This window comes from Dendronephthya gigantea, unplaced genomic scaffold (genome assembly GCF_004324835.1).
Source record: "Dendronephthya gigantea isolate DGI-Jeju-01 unplaced genomic scaffold, DenGig_1.0 000024F, whole genome shotgun sequence".
NCBI classification, from domain to species: domain Eukaryota; kingdom Metazoa; phylum Cnidaria; class Anthozoa; order Malacalcyonacea; family Nephtheidae; genus Dendronephthya; species Dendronephthya gigantea.
The window spans coordinates 2155180-2169808 of NW_021163034.1; positions in this window are offsets into that span (position 1 = coordinate 2155180).

Below are 14629 nucleotides of genomic sequence, written 5' to 3' on the forward strand. Positions count from 1 at the left end.
CACCATAATGAGCTTTGTGGATCACCATACGTTGTTTTGGAGAACATTGAACACCTTTCATTTCGTCGCCGTACTGCGTTACTGAACCTAAAATCGCACAGAACAATACATTATATTATATCAGTATTGCATCAAAATAACAATCATAGTTATCCCACACATTTTATCCCGGAACTCCAATTCAATTTTTAACATTATTGTGCAAGAAACAAGAGATAGGTCACACGGAAACGAGGGCATGAAAACGTGACAAATGAAAATTTAGAACGTCTATAATGGATTAGAAAACTTGCTATAAAACCTGTTATGTTAGTTCCAATGTAAAAATCTGAAGTGTAAACGTCTTACCAAAAGTAAACTTTTGTTCTGCTGTGTCGCTGCATGAAGTATTTTTCACGTCAACATACCGTCCACTAGGCGTAGGCTGAACACAATTTTTCACTTCGTAAAGAAATAGAGATCCACTAACTGTTTGTTTTATACGATGTTTTGTGTTGTTTGCATAATCTCTTCTAGCCTGATTTTTACCAGCAAATAGAAACAAACGATTTTTGTAGTTTGTATTACCATATTCAGACGCGACGTTCCCTCCCGTCTCGATATTGTGCAACAGATTGTTATCGAGGTAACGAAACAGCGCAGTATCATTCAAGCAGTTGGTGACCATTTCAGCCCAATAACGGGAGGCATAGCTATCATCTCGAAAGGTTGAAGTTTCAGCGGCGAGACACATTCCTGACTGAGTGTGTCTGATAAAAAACCCTTGACAACGCGAAAATAGGCAATTAACGCTTAATTCACCGGTTAATGAAGGGGTGGATACGGGATTACCAGCGGCTTAGAAACCAGGGACAGGTATTTACCTGAACTCTGTGTGGTACAGAAACGCTGTTTAACTATTTTTGTTTATTATGGCCCTATTAAATAGCATACCAATCATGATTGCACACCATGCCTAATAACTCGTACAATCTCTCTGGGAAAAATGGGAAAAAGATTTACTAAACATAGCGTGGTTTCTACTCTAGTATACCTTACCAGCTCTTTTAGTTTTAAAGCTTTTGTAAACTATTGTGGACGTCATGGAATTTCTATCCTGTGTCTTTATGCCAACATTATAATGAGTGTTCGGGTTGAGACTTCGAAGAACGTAATGATTTCCACACTTAGCACGAGATATTCTTTCTCTTTTTGTGCCGTTATTCAAATAAATGATGAAATGAGTTATATAAGAAGACGTTTCAGCCGCTGGTATTGTCCACGTTAGATTGACAGAATAGAACGATGGTTCAGCGATAATCTTTTGTACAGGAGCTGGCGTTTGGACTTGAATGAAAAAAAAGTAAACAAAACGCAAGTCACAAGTTTGCATTATGCTACAGCAGGTGAACATGCTTGATCTCTACAACATATAAATTTAAACTAAGAAAGCATTTTAAATAGTGAAAATGGGAACTTTTGTGATAACTGTTTCTTTTTTACACTAATTAATTTAACATAAATACATGTTTTACTTTTTTTTTCTTCTTTCTATAATGTAATCATCATCCTGTCCGATATTTATTGTTTCAGATGATTTTGGGCGATTCTACCGACTCACCTTCACCACACACTTCTATTCTAAGGCAAAAGTTTGTTCCTCTGTTTGACTTCAACTTCATGTATCGGACATTATAAATATCCACGTCTGTGGCTGATACTTGATAAGCGTTTTGATTTCCATTTATCTAGAAAGATGTTGAAAAATATGAATTACTGCAGTTACGATAACGTCCTTCGATTGCTTTCCAAGTCGCAGTCGGATTTAGCAATAAAGATGGTTAGTGGAGCAACGAACGAAAAGCTCCTTATATTGTTCTGCAAAAGCTGCCAATAATTTCCGGCGTATGTACCTAGTCAGTAGAAAAATTGAGTAGGCATGAATATGCTGATAGGTATCTCTGCTTTACACTACAATCGTTTTTTTGTGTATTTTTAAGCAATTGAAATAATCTTCATAATTTCATAACTTCTGTATTGCTAATACAGATGGTTAGTGGAGCCACGAACGAAAAGCTCCTTATATTGTTCTGCAAAAGCTCCCAAGTCAGTAGAAATATTGAGTAGGCATGAATTTGCTACTAAGTATCTCTGGTTTACGCTACAATTCGTTTTCTTGTGTATTTTTAGACAATTGAAATGTTCTTGATAACTTCGCTCATTATGATATTGACATTAATCTATATATTTCTTATTCTAGATTGTACACCTGTACTTCATCACCGCCATCCACCAAACTTTCATGATGACTGTATTTCAATGAATATGATCCACTCCATTTTGTCTGATCTTTATCCCCCATAATCATAACTCGTGTTATGCGATATTCGTTTAGAAGGTCAATCTTAAGATATTTGTCTCCAGACTCTGTTGGACACCAACCATCGCTAGAAAATCTCGCTTCTTTGTACTTGGTATTGTCAGTAGAACCATTTCCAGAAAATACCGTGTCTGGAAACTTAGTTTCGTTCTGTAACAATGGGTTCTCGCATATCTCACTGCCTAAATAAGAGATAAATAAAGTGGTATAGTAAGTATATTGAATTTTCAAGGGGGAAGCCAGGTACCGCTATACTTTTTCTTCCATGATTGCTCGTTAACTTCGTTTTAACTGGAACACATGCAGAGGTATAGATCATATGTACTCACATGTGAAATATGGCAACTTGATGTCAGGAGCGACCGTAGCAAGTAGAAGATGCGTACAACAGGCGGTATTGCTAGATTTTGTGTTGTTATAACAGAGATCACCGGTTGCAATAACTTGTCTGTTTCCAATTTCCTTTGTACTGACATTGTTCCAACTTGTCCGAATGAATCCTAAACGCTCACACAGGATGTTTTCCCGGTTCTTAAACGGAATTTCTTCATTAACTTTTCTCCAAGTGGAACCGTATTTTATTTCAAGGAAACCTTTGTTAGGTGACTTTGATAATCTTATGTTGGAAGCTAAAACAGAAACAGTATTTACTCTCATAAAATGTATCACCAGAATTTATACCTTTCCCAGAGCAGTCTGTATTAGAGTTCATATTACCTGTGGTTATCGGTTCTACGTAATTATCCACACAAGTGTATTCAACATAAAGTTCTTTTGCAATATCAGGGCAATATTTTGATGGCAGTAAATTATTGTTGACGATCAGTTCACAGGAACTTTTTCCACTACAAAGAGGTTTCACCTGACAGTTTGTTAGTCTACTACACTGCGCATCAATTGCTGAATTCGCATCAAATGTCCCGCTTTTATTGAAATCACCATAATGAGCTTTGTGGATCACCATACGTATTTTTGGAGAACATTGAACACCTTTCATTTCGTCGCCGTACTGCGTTACTGAACCTAAAATCGCACAGACCAATACATTTTATTATATCAGTATTGCATCAAAATAACTGTCATTGTTATCCCACTCATTTTATCCCTGAACTCCAATTCAATTTTTAACATTATTGTGCAAGAAACAAGAGCTAGGTCACACGAAAACGAGGGCATGAAAACGTGACAAATGAAAATTTAGAACGTCTACAATGGATTAGCAAACCTGTTATAAAACCTGTTATGTTAGTTCCACTGTAAAAATGTGAAGTGTAAACGTCTTACCTAAAGTAAACTTTTGTTCTGCTGTGTCGCTGCATGAAGTATTTTTCACGTCAACATACCGTCCACTAGGCCCAGGCTGAACACAATTTTTCACTTCGTAAAGAAGTAGAGATCCACCAACTGTTTGTTTTATACGATGTTTTGTGTTGTTTGCATAATCTCTGCCAGCCTGATTTTTACCAGCAAATAGAAACAAACGATTTTTGTAGTTTGAATTACCATATTCAGACGCGACGTTTCCTCCCGTTTCGATATTGTGCAACAGATTGTTATCGAGGTAACGAAACAGCGCAGTATCATTCAAGCAGTTGGTGACCATTTCAGCCCAATAACGGGAAGCATAGCTATCATCTCGAAAGGTTGGAGTTTCAGCTGCGAGGCACATTCCTGACTGAGTGTGTCTGATAAAAAACCCTTGACAACGCGAAAATAGGCAATTAACGCTTAATTCACCGGCCAATGAGGCGGCGGATATGGGATTACCAGCGGCTTAGAAACCAGGGACAGGTATTTACCTGAACTCTGAGTGGTACTGAAACGCTGTTTAACTATTTTTGTTTATTATGGCCCTATTAAATAGCATACCAATCATGATTGCTACACCATGCCTAATAACTCGTGCAATCTCTCTGGAAAAAATGGGGAAAAGATTTACTAAATTTAGCGTGCTTTCTATTCTAGTATACCTTACCAGCTCTTTTAGTTTTAAAGCTTTTGTAAACTATTGTGGACGTCATGGAATTTCTATCCTGTGTCTTTATGCCAACATAATAATGAGTGTTCGGGTTGAGACTTCGAAGAACGTAATGATTTCCATACTTAGCACGAGATATTCTTTCTCTCTCTGTGCCGTTATTCAAATAAATGATGAAATAAGTTATATAAGAAGACGTTTCAGCCGCTGGTATTGTCCACGTTAGATTGACAGAATAGAACGATGGTTCAGCGATAATCTTTTGTACAGGAGCTGGCGTTTGGACTTGAATGAAAAAAAAAGTAAACAAAACGCAAGTCACAAGTTTGCATTATTCTACAGCAGGTGAACATGCTTGATCTCTACATCTTTTAAATTTAAACTAAGATCATTTTAAATAGTGAAAATCGGAACTTTTGTGATAACTGTTTCTTTTTTACACTAATTAATTTAACATAAATACATGTTTTACATTTGTTTTTCTTCTTTCTATAATGTAATCATCATCCTGTCCGATATTTATCGTTTCAGAAGATTTCGGGCGATTCTACCGACTCACCTTCACCACACACTTCTATTCTAAGGCAAAAGTTTGTTCCTGCGTTTGACTTCAACTTCATGTATCGGACATTATAAATATCCACGTCTGTAGCTGATACTTGATAAGCGTTTTGATTTCCATTTATCTAGAAAGATATTGGAAAATATGAATTACTTCAGTTACGATATCGTCCTTTGATTGCTTTCCAAGTTGTAGTCGGATTTAGCAATAAAGATGGTTAGTGGAGCCACGAACGAAAAGTTCCTTAAATTGTTCTGCAAAAGCTGCCAATAATTTCCGGCGTATGTACCTAGTCAGTAGAAAAATTGAGTAGGCATGAATATGCTGATAGGTATCTCTGCTTTACACTACAATCGTTTTTTTGTGTATTTTTAAGCAATTGAAATAATCTTCATAACTTCACTCATTATAATATTAACATTAATCTATATATTTCTTATTTTTATACACCTGCACTTCATCACTGCCATTCACCAAACTTTCATCATGACTGTAATTCAATGAATATGATCCACTCCACTTTGTTTGATTTTTATCACCCATAACTATAACTCGTGTTATGTGATATTCGTTTTGAAGGTCAATCTTAAGATATTTGTCTCCAGACTTTGTTGGACACCAACCATCGCTAGAAAATCTCGCTTCTTTGTACTTGGTATTGTCAGCAGAACCACTTCCAGAAAATATCGTGTCTGGAAACTTGGTGTGGTTCTGTAATAATGCATTCTCACATATCTTGCCTAAAACGAGAACGGTTTTTTGATCTTACACGTGATTATCCTGTGATTTGTGTTTAAGCCGGATGAAAATATTAAAATTATATAAAAAAAACCTATATACTTTACTCACATTTCACATATGGCGCCTTAACTGTTGTCGTTGTTGTAGAGGGATAAAGGTGGACACAACATCTCTCGTTTTGAGGTACGTCATAACATAAGTCACCACTTGCAATTTCACGACCTGGCTCGATTCCCTCAGTCCTAACAATGCTCCCTACGGTCCCTTTAATCCAAAGTGCTGACAGCGATTTTTCAAGAGTGATGTCCCAGGTTTCGTCTATCACTTTTCTCCAAGTGGAACCGTCATTTATTTCAATGAAACCTTCGTTCGGTGACTTTGATAATCTCATGTTGGGAGCTGAAACTGTAGAACAATGTATATCATTTCAAATTAGCGTTTTTATCCGAGCATTTTGTATCAGAGTTCCCAAATTCCTCGATCTGAAATTGCGAGGAATTTCGTGGGAAATTTTTGGATTAAACGATCATGATCGAGTTGATCGGAATCGGCCGAAGAATTTTTTTCTATCGTTGGGCTACTTATAGCAGTATAAAATGTAAAAAGACTGAACGATAAGGAATCATACCTGTTGTTATGGGACTCATATAATTATCCACACAAGTGTACTCGATATAAAGTTCTTTCGTTGTGTCAGGACAATATGGTGATGATAGTAAATTATTGTCAATGGTCAGTTCACAAGATCTGTTTCCACCACAGAGGGATTTCACTTCACAACTTGCTTGTCGACTACATTTCTTATCAATCGTTGCACCGGCATTGAATGTTGTAGCATCAATGAAATCTCCATAATGAGCTTTGTGGATCACCATACGTTGTATTGGAGAACAATGAACATCTTTTATTTTGTCGCCGTACTGAGTCGCTGAACCTAACAATGGAGAAGTTTACAAAAAATGCATATCATGTCATATTGGAAACAAACAGAAGAGACACTCGGCCCATAGAACGTGCTTTGATTTTTCGCAATAAATTAGTGTCGCACATGCCAGTAATGCCATGCGTAATGCGATATGCCTGGCGATAAAAAATAAAAGGCTCCGTCCGACATGATCAGCGCGGCAGAATATTCCCTGTACAGAGACGACATAAAGTCTAACACTAGGTTTTTTCCCTATCTATAGATTTTCCATATCTACTGTATAGTGTGTCGTAATGATCATAACATGAACATCTGATCAAGAGAATGGGAAATATGAAGAGCACTAATGGTACAAGTTAAAAGGAATACTCCATTATTTATTCCAGGGCCTTTTTAACTTTATAACTGGGGCCTCCATTTATAACCCCCCCCCTCTTCCGTTCCCACCGATGGATTTTCGCCCCCCCCCCCATTGAGTGAGATATTTTCTCTTTATTTCCCCTTTCCCCCTCTCAATCATGATAAAAGGTCCCTTTTGTCGTCTTCCTCCCCCCCCCCGACGAAGAAATCCTTAAAAAGGCACTGCATGGTTTAGTCCCCTCTTTTTAATGACTTAATCTTCTCCCCCCGCAATCTGTGCTAGTTTACACGGTTCTTTTTTGAAGGCCGGCAAAAGATTTTTAAATTAATTAACTTAACAGCAAGATAACGGTGGGCAGTCGATACCCCCTCTGATTACAACTTACAGACTACAGAGTGCATGTTGCACTTATAACAGGAAGAAACGACCCGATTTATAAGTTCAATGGCTAAGTAATTTTACTTACCGAAAGTAATTTTTTGTACTGCCACTTTGGTGCATGAAGTATTTTTCACGTCAACATACTGCACACTAGGCTGCACACAATTATCCACCTTGTAAAGAAATAGAGATTCACCAGCTGTTTGTTTTATACGATGTATTGTGCTGTTTGCAAAATCTCTACCACCCTTATTGTTCCCGTCATATATAAACAAACGATTACTATATGAACCATAAGAAGCCACGACGTTCCCTTCTGTCTCGATATTATGCAATACTTCGTTATCCAGATAATGAAACAACGCAAAATCACTTAAGCAGTTGGTGACCATTTCAATCCAATAACGGGTGCCATATTTATCTTTTAGAAAGTCTGGGGTTTTAGCTGCGAGACACTTTCTTGACTGAGTGTGTCTAAGAAAAAACCCTTAACAACCAAAGAATAAAAATGAGTTTTTTAACATTCCCTCTAATACAGATCATACGACCTTAAGATCTTCATTCTTGAGGGTGGATAAAAAAGCCAAAAACACATCTTAAATCATAATCGGAAGGATGCCTAATCATAATTCACGATTGAATATTCAAAAATTTTATTTCACATCACTTTTAGTGTCGACAGAGAAAATTAGAACATAATTTTTAGAATGCGGTTAGTTGCAAATATGTTGAATTAGCTACTACCGCATTTCCGGTGTTATTATACTCTTGTGCAAAATATTGTACTTGCTGTAATACAACCTTCACAGTAGCAGTGTTGAAGTAAAAAGGACAGTATACTAAGCCTTTATTATTAGCGTGCAAAACCAAATCAAAATGACGTAATAGGGGAAAATGGAGACATGCAGTCAGTTTCCAAATCAACAATCTAAATTTACTACAAACGTATTTAAGCTGACTTTAAACTAAAGCGTAGAAGTAGGAGTAAAAGCAACAGGTAGAGTGGCTCACTCAATAATCATAAGCCAACCAGGTTCAGACTTGGCATCTTTATTCTTACCTGCTCTTTTAGTTTTATAACTTTTGTAGACCGCTATGGACTTTTTTGAATAACCATCCTGTGACATTATGCCAACTTTATAATAAGTGTTAGGTTTCAGACCTCGAAGAATAAAATTATTTCCATATTGTACACGAGATATTCTTTCTCTCTTTGTGCCGTTCAAGTAAATGATGAAATGTGTAATATAAGAAGAGTTTTTAGCCACTGGTATTGTCCACGATAGATTGACAGAATAGGACGATGGTTCGGCGACAATCCTTTGTACAGGAGCAGGCGTTTGGACTGGAACGAGAAAACCAAAACGTTTATTCGCTTTACACTAAAGCAGGTGAACATGCTTGAGCTGAGAGAATTTAAACTGAAAAAATATCTCATTATAGTAAAGTCTTTAGGTTTATTATTTTGCCGTATTTACAAAACCTTGTCCATCTCATCTCTCCCTTCTCTTGCTAACATCACAGTTAATAGAATGTACGTGGTTTGGAGACTAAATAAAAGTACAATACAACTCATTAACTATGTTATTGTCCACGTTTATGCAAAAAATGGTTCTTTTGTATTTTAGCCAAACGTACCAATGGCATTCGTCTAGCTAAGCTCATCAACCTTGACTTGAAAAATATGGTAATTATAAGATTGCAATTGGTTTATCTGTGCAAAATACAATAGACATGTGATGCGAAAGGAACAATTTTTTGCATAAATGTGCCTCAACATAGTTAATGAGTTGTATTGTTGTATTATATGGTCTCCAAACCATGTATATTCTATTAACTGTGCTAACATGAAAAGGTAAATTAAAAGGTTTCCGGCGATTAAAGATTCTACTGATTCACCTTCTCCACACACTTCTATTCTAAGGCAAAAGTCTGCGCTTTCATTTGTTTTCAACTTTATGTATCTGACATTATAAATGTCGACGTCTGTGGCTGGTGCTTGATAACCGTTTTGATTACCATTTATCTATAGAAGATGTTTTGAAAAAAATTAATTACTTCAGTTGAGATTACTTTACACGATTGTTTTCTTACCTTGTTGCAGTTCTTTTGATACCGTAAAACTGAATTACAGTAGTTAGTATATTCTATAAATTCTAGGTTTTACCGCAATATATTTCCCTCATTAGTTCCTAGTCACTCCAAAAAGCGCAGGGCATTGCTGCTACAACGATTCGTTGGTTTGTGTATTTTAAAGCGGTTGATTTTAATATTGACAATGGCATTAATTTATATATTGATCTCGTATCAGAGATACTCACGTACTAACCTGTAAACCACTACTACTGTCTACCAAACTTTCATTATGACTGTATTTCAATGAATATGATCCACTCCACTTTGTTTGATTTTTATCACCCATAACCATAACTCGCGTTATGTGAAATTCGTTTTGAAGGTCGATCTTAAGATATTTGTGTCCAGACTCTGTTGGACACCAACCATCGCCAGAGAACCTTGCTTCTTTGTACTTGGTGTTCTCAATTGAACCACTTCCTGAAAATATCGCCTCTGGAAACTTGGTGTGGTTCTGTAATAATGCATTCTCACATATCTTGCCTAAAACAGAGTACAGTTTTTTAAAGGTCAGCAAGCTGAACGAGACCAAAAGGTTTTGTTATTTGTTTTTACGATGAAATTCACTGGAATGATTTGATCAAAATCCAACTCACATGTTACATATGGCGCATCAACGCTTGACGTTGTTGTAAAGGGATAAAGATGGACACTGTTGTTCAGAGGTGCATCATAACAAAGGTTACCACTTGCAATTTCCTGACCTTTCTTAATTCTCCTTGTTTTAGCAACATTCCCCAGTGTCCCATTAAATCCTAAGTGCTGACACAGCGATTTTTCACGACTGATATCCCAGAATTCCTCTTTCACTTTTTTCCAAGTGGAACCATTCTTTATTTCAATGAAACCTTCGCTCGGTGACTTTGATAATCTTATGTTGGGAGCTAAAACAAACAATGTACATATATAAATTGAAACTAACGTTTTTTTCGTGCATTATTCCTCTGTATTACAGAGACAAACTGCCCAAAGACAAAATAATAAATTCGTTAATCCAGAAGGCGAAATTTTTCGTGCTGTTTTATTTTCTTTACAATTGGTATCACAATCAGGTCGATTTGAATCAGTTGACTTCTCACAAATAAAAACTGAAAATCGACGTAGCTCGTAACCATACTAAACGCGATTTAAATGCGACCGTGACGTGTCTGAAAAACAAAGCGCTCTTCACCCGCGCGGGCAAAGCGACTGCAATGGGAAATTGCCTTAAGGTTGTTTTCTACTTGAGCGATTTTTATACGTCCATTTGCATTCAAAATTTGGCTCTTTTATATTAAATCTAAAAAGGCGTCAATTTTTCGTACGTCAGAACATGCCTGTTGGACATGAAGTTACGATAGCGCATTATACCTGTTTTTATGGGTTTTACATAGTTATCCACACAAGTGTATTCGATATAAATTTCTTTTGTAATGTCAGGACAATATTTTGATGGCAGTAAATTATTGTCAATGGTTAGCTCACAAGACCTGTTTCCACCACAAACGGATTTCACTACACAACTTGCTTGTCGACTACATTTCTGATCAATGCTTGCATTGGCGTTGAATGTTGCAGTAGCATCATAAAAATCACCGTAATAAGTTTTCTGGATCACCATACGTTGAATTGGAGAACAGTGAACATCGGTTATATTTTTGCCGTACTGTGTTACTGAACCTAAACGTTTATAAACAATGCACATTCATATTGTATTGGAAACTGATAAACAGAAATGACACACTTCCGCCTTTATAACTACAGACTATAGTGGCCTTACTATTTCCTCTATCTATAATGTGTGAACTAACGTCGTAATGATCATAACATCAAGGGAATAGGGAAATTGCTAACAAATTGTACAAGTTAAAAAGGATAATCCATTAATGCTCCTTACCGAGTATAGTCCTAAATATTTCGATATTCTAGTCTTTCGTCCTCTTAAACAACTGTCTACAAATATCAAAATCACGCCCACCTACCCTCAAAACAAATACTCACACTTTCAGTTATCAGATTTGTTATTTTAGACGGCACGCAAACGACAAGATTACAGTGACCAGTCGGTTAAAAGGTTATACATGTATGCATCCCCCAGATTACAATTTACGGACTATAGAGTTACATAATTATTAGTGGCGTAGCCAGCCCGACAATTTAGTCATGCTATGCTAATATTTTGGTGTTCATCGACTATAAAAACAATGAATTTCGAAAGAAATGAATAATGATAATAACATAAAATTGGCATAGCATGACTAAATTAAAAAGAAACGACACAATTTATACATTCCATGGCGAAGTAACTTTACCAAAGATGCATTTAACAAGTTTCAAGTCAAAAGATCGATCTAAATTAAAAAAGTAAAAAAAATGAAGTATAAAATATTTTTACTTACCGAAGGTAACTTTTTGTGCTGCCACGTCGCTACATGAAGTATCTTTCACGTCAACATACTGCGCATTAGGCTGAACACAATGATCCACATTGTAAAGAAATAGAGATCCGCCGGCTGTTTGTTTTATACGATGTTTCGTGCTGTTCGCCCAATCTCTTCCAAACTGATTCTTCCCGTCATACACAAGCAAACGATTGTTGTATGAACCATAATCAGACACGACGTTCCCTTCTGTCTCGATATTATGCAATACTTCGTTATCCAGATAACGGAACAGCGCAAAATCACTCAAGCAGTTGGTGACTATTTCAATCCAATAACGGATGGCAAAGTTATCATTTCGAAAGGTTGAAGTTTTAGCTGCGAGACACTTTTCTGACTGAGTGTGTCTGAGAAAGAACCCTTAACAACGTGCAAGAAAAAAACCCAATATTTTTAGCATTCCGCTTGGTAAAGATCCTACGAATCTAGGATCTTCATTCTTGAGCATAATAAATCGAAATTTACTACAAACGTAACCCTGTATTATATATTAGTTTATATAGGCTATAAACAATCCATACTTGATATTCCGAATTTCGTTTTAACCCTATTGTAAACCTTGATCCTTAGCAATAATTAACTCTATTTTTAACCCAAGTAACTTTTGTATTTAACAAAGGCACATATTATTACAGTGTCACAGCTTTTTTGGGCTTTTTTCAGTCTCTTTCCCATGTGAGTGTGACATGGCATAACTATAGGCTATATACGAGAAAATGAATCTCGACAAAATCATACTCAGTGAGACGGGAACATTGCAAAAAAATAATTTCTTAAAATTTTTGCGCTGGAAATGTCCTAATTCTGAGCTGCCAAAAATTTGATTAAAAATTATGATCCGTGAATGTTTCAGAATTGTCATTTAAAGTTAAATATCTGACAGAGATGACAATGCGAAAGTTTTCTGATATTTGCCTTGTAGTCATACGTCATCTGATTTACCAGACTCATCTTAGATGTAAACTACTTGAATTGACATTAACGAAGCGCGTAAATATCAAATGTAAGTTTACTAAGCGTGTTATGGTTTCATGCCCGTTACAGCTGTATCACCGTATGTCCTGTCCCTTTCCCCTTAATTATCAAGTTTACTTAAGTAACCTTCGTGGATTTTCAAATTGTCAAAACCACATCATGCAAGTGTTTCAAACAGTTTATTTTAAGATTTCAACCATTGGTATAAGAAAGCAATAAGTTCTTTTATAATTCGGTACGAGTTCAGGTCTTGTATATTATTTTAACAAAGCACCATTTCACTAGTTGTATATCTGATGATACGTACAAAAATGCCTTACCGTTAATCATTGTAATGGATATACAAAAGAAAAGCAGCCATCGATGAAATAACCACGACATTTTGACTGTCTCTCTAACTGACACGCATTGCTGAATAAGTCGTATACTTCCGCTTATGTCTGTATAAAATAAAATACTTTAATTTTAAGAAATAGTTCAAGCCGGTGTTGAAATCTATTTTATGCAAAGTGCAGACAATGTTGTCAGTTCTTAATCACCCTGTATGTCGCCCTCGTCTGTAGGAGCACAGTTAATAGAATATACATGGTTTGGAGACCACATAAAAGTACAATAGAACTCATTATCTATGTCGGGGAACATTTATGCAAAAAGTTGTCCCTTATTCGTCACGTGTCTATTGTACTTTGAACAAATAAACCAATAGTAAGGTCTGAATTAACATGTTCTTCAAGTCACGGTTGAGGAGCTAAGCCAAGCCATTGCTATTGGTTAGTTGGACTAAAATACAATAGACATGTGACGGATAAGGAACCATTTTTTGCATAAACCTGGACAATAACATAGATAATGAGTTGTATTGTACTTCCATCTAGTCTCCAAACCATGTATATTCTAATTACTGTGGTAGGAGTCAACAAAGAAAACTTTTTCGCATAATGTGAGCGCGGTTGGCCAGCGGAGTATAGTATTTTGCAATGGCGCGCTCACGTTGTCCGCTGTACGATTACATCGCTGGCTTCAAACTAAATTGCAAAACTAAACTTGTTGGCACGTTCACGCGAGAAAATAAAACTTGTCAAATAAAACTTGTGATATAAAATTTGTTGTACAAACACATGTGCAATTGCCAATTAAAACTTATCATATAAAAATTTGTCAAACAAAACTTGCTCGTCTATAAAGGCGGAGTTCCACTTACAGCGAAATCGTTCGGTAGCGAAATATTTGCATATTTTCTTTTGAATTTAAACAGCGTAAATAAATTAGTGCGGCTTGACTGTTCTCAATTCAAAAGAAAATATGCAAATATTTCGCTAGCGCACGATTTCGCTGTAAGTGGAAATCCACCTTAAGAGGCTATTCTCTATCAAGTGACTCTATCAACCTCAAACTTTTCCTATATGATACATGCATTTAATATCGATAATATTTCGTTTAAATAGACATCAGTTCTAGATAACAATTCAGTCAAATTTAAACAAACGAGCTGTGGTTTGCATTGATGCATGTGAACTATTTCATTCATCTGAGGTATTTCTACAGCGTGTATAAAAAATATATTGTACGTGAACTACTCAGTCTATGAACGAATTTTTTTCACATTCGGAAAGATCAGGCTTTTAACTATCGGATGACATGTTTTTAATACCAAATGGTGAAAAAGTGAGCACATACGAGGCTGATAAAAAATGTTATTGCAATCGCATATTTTCACCTTTGAGCCTAGTTAAAGCAGTACATAACAAAAGAAAAAAACAATTAATCACGAACATGTCACAGCTTGCGCTG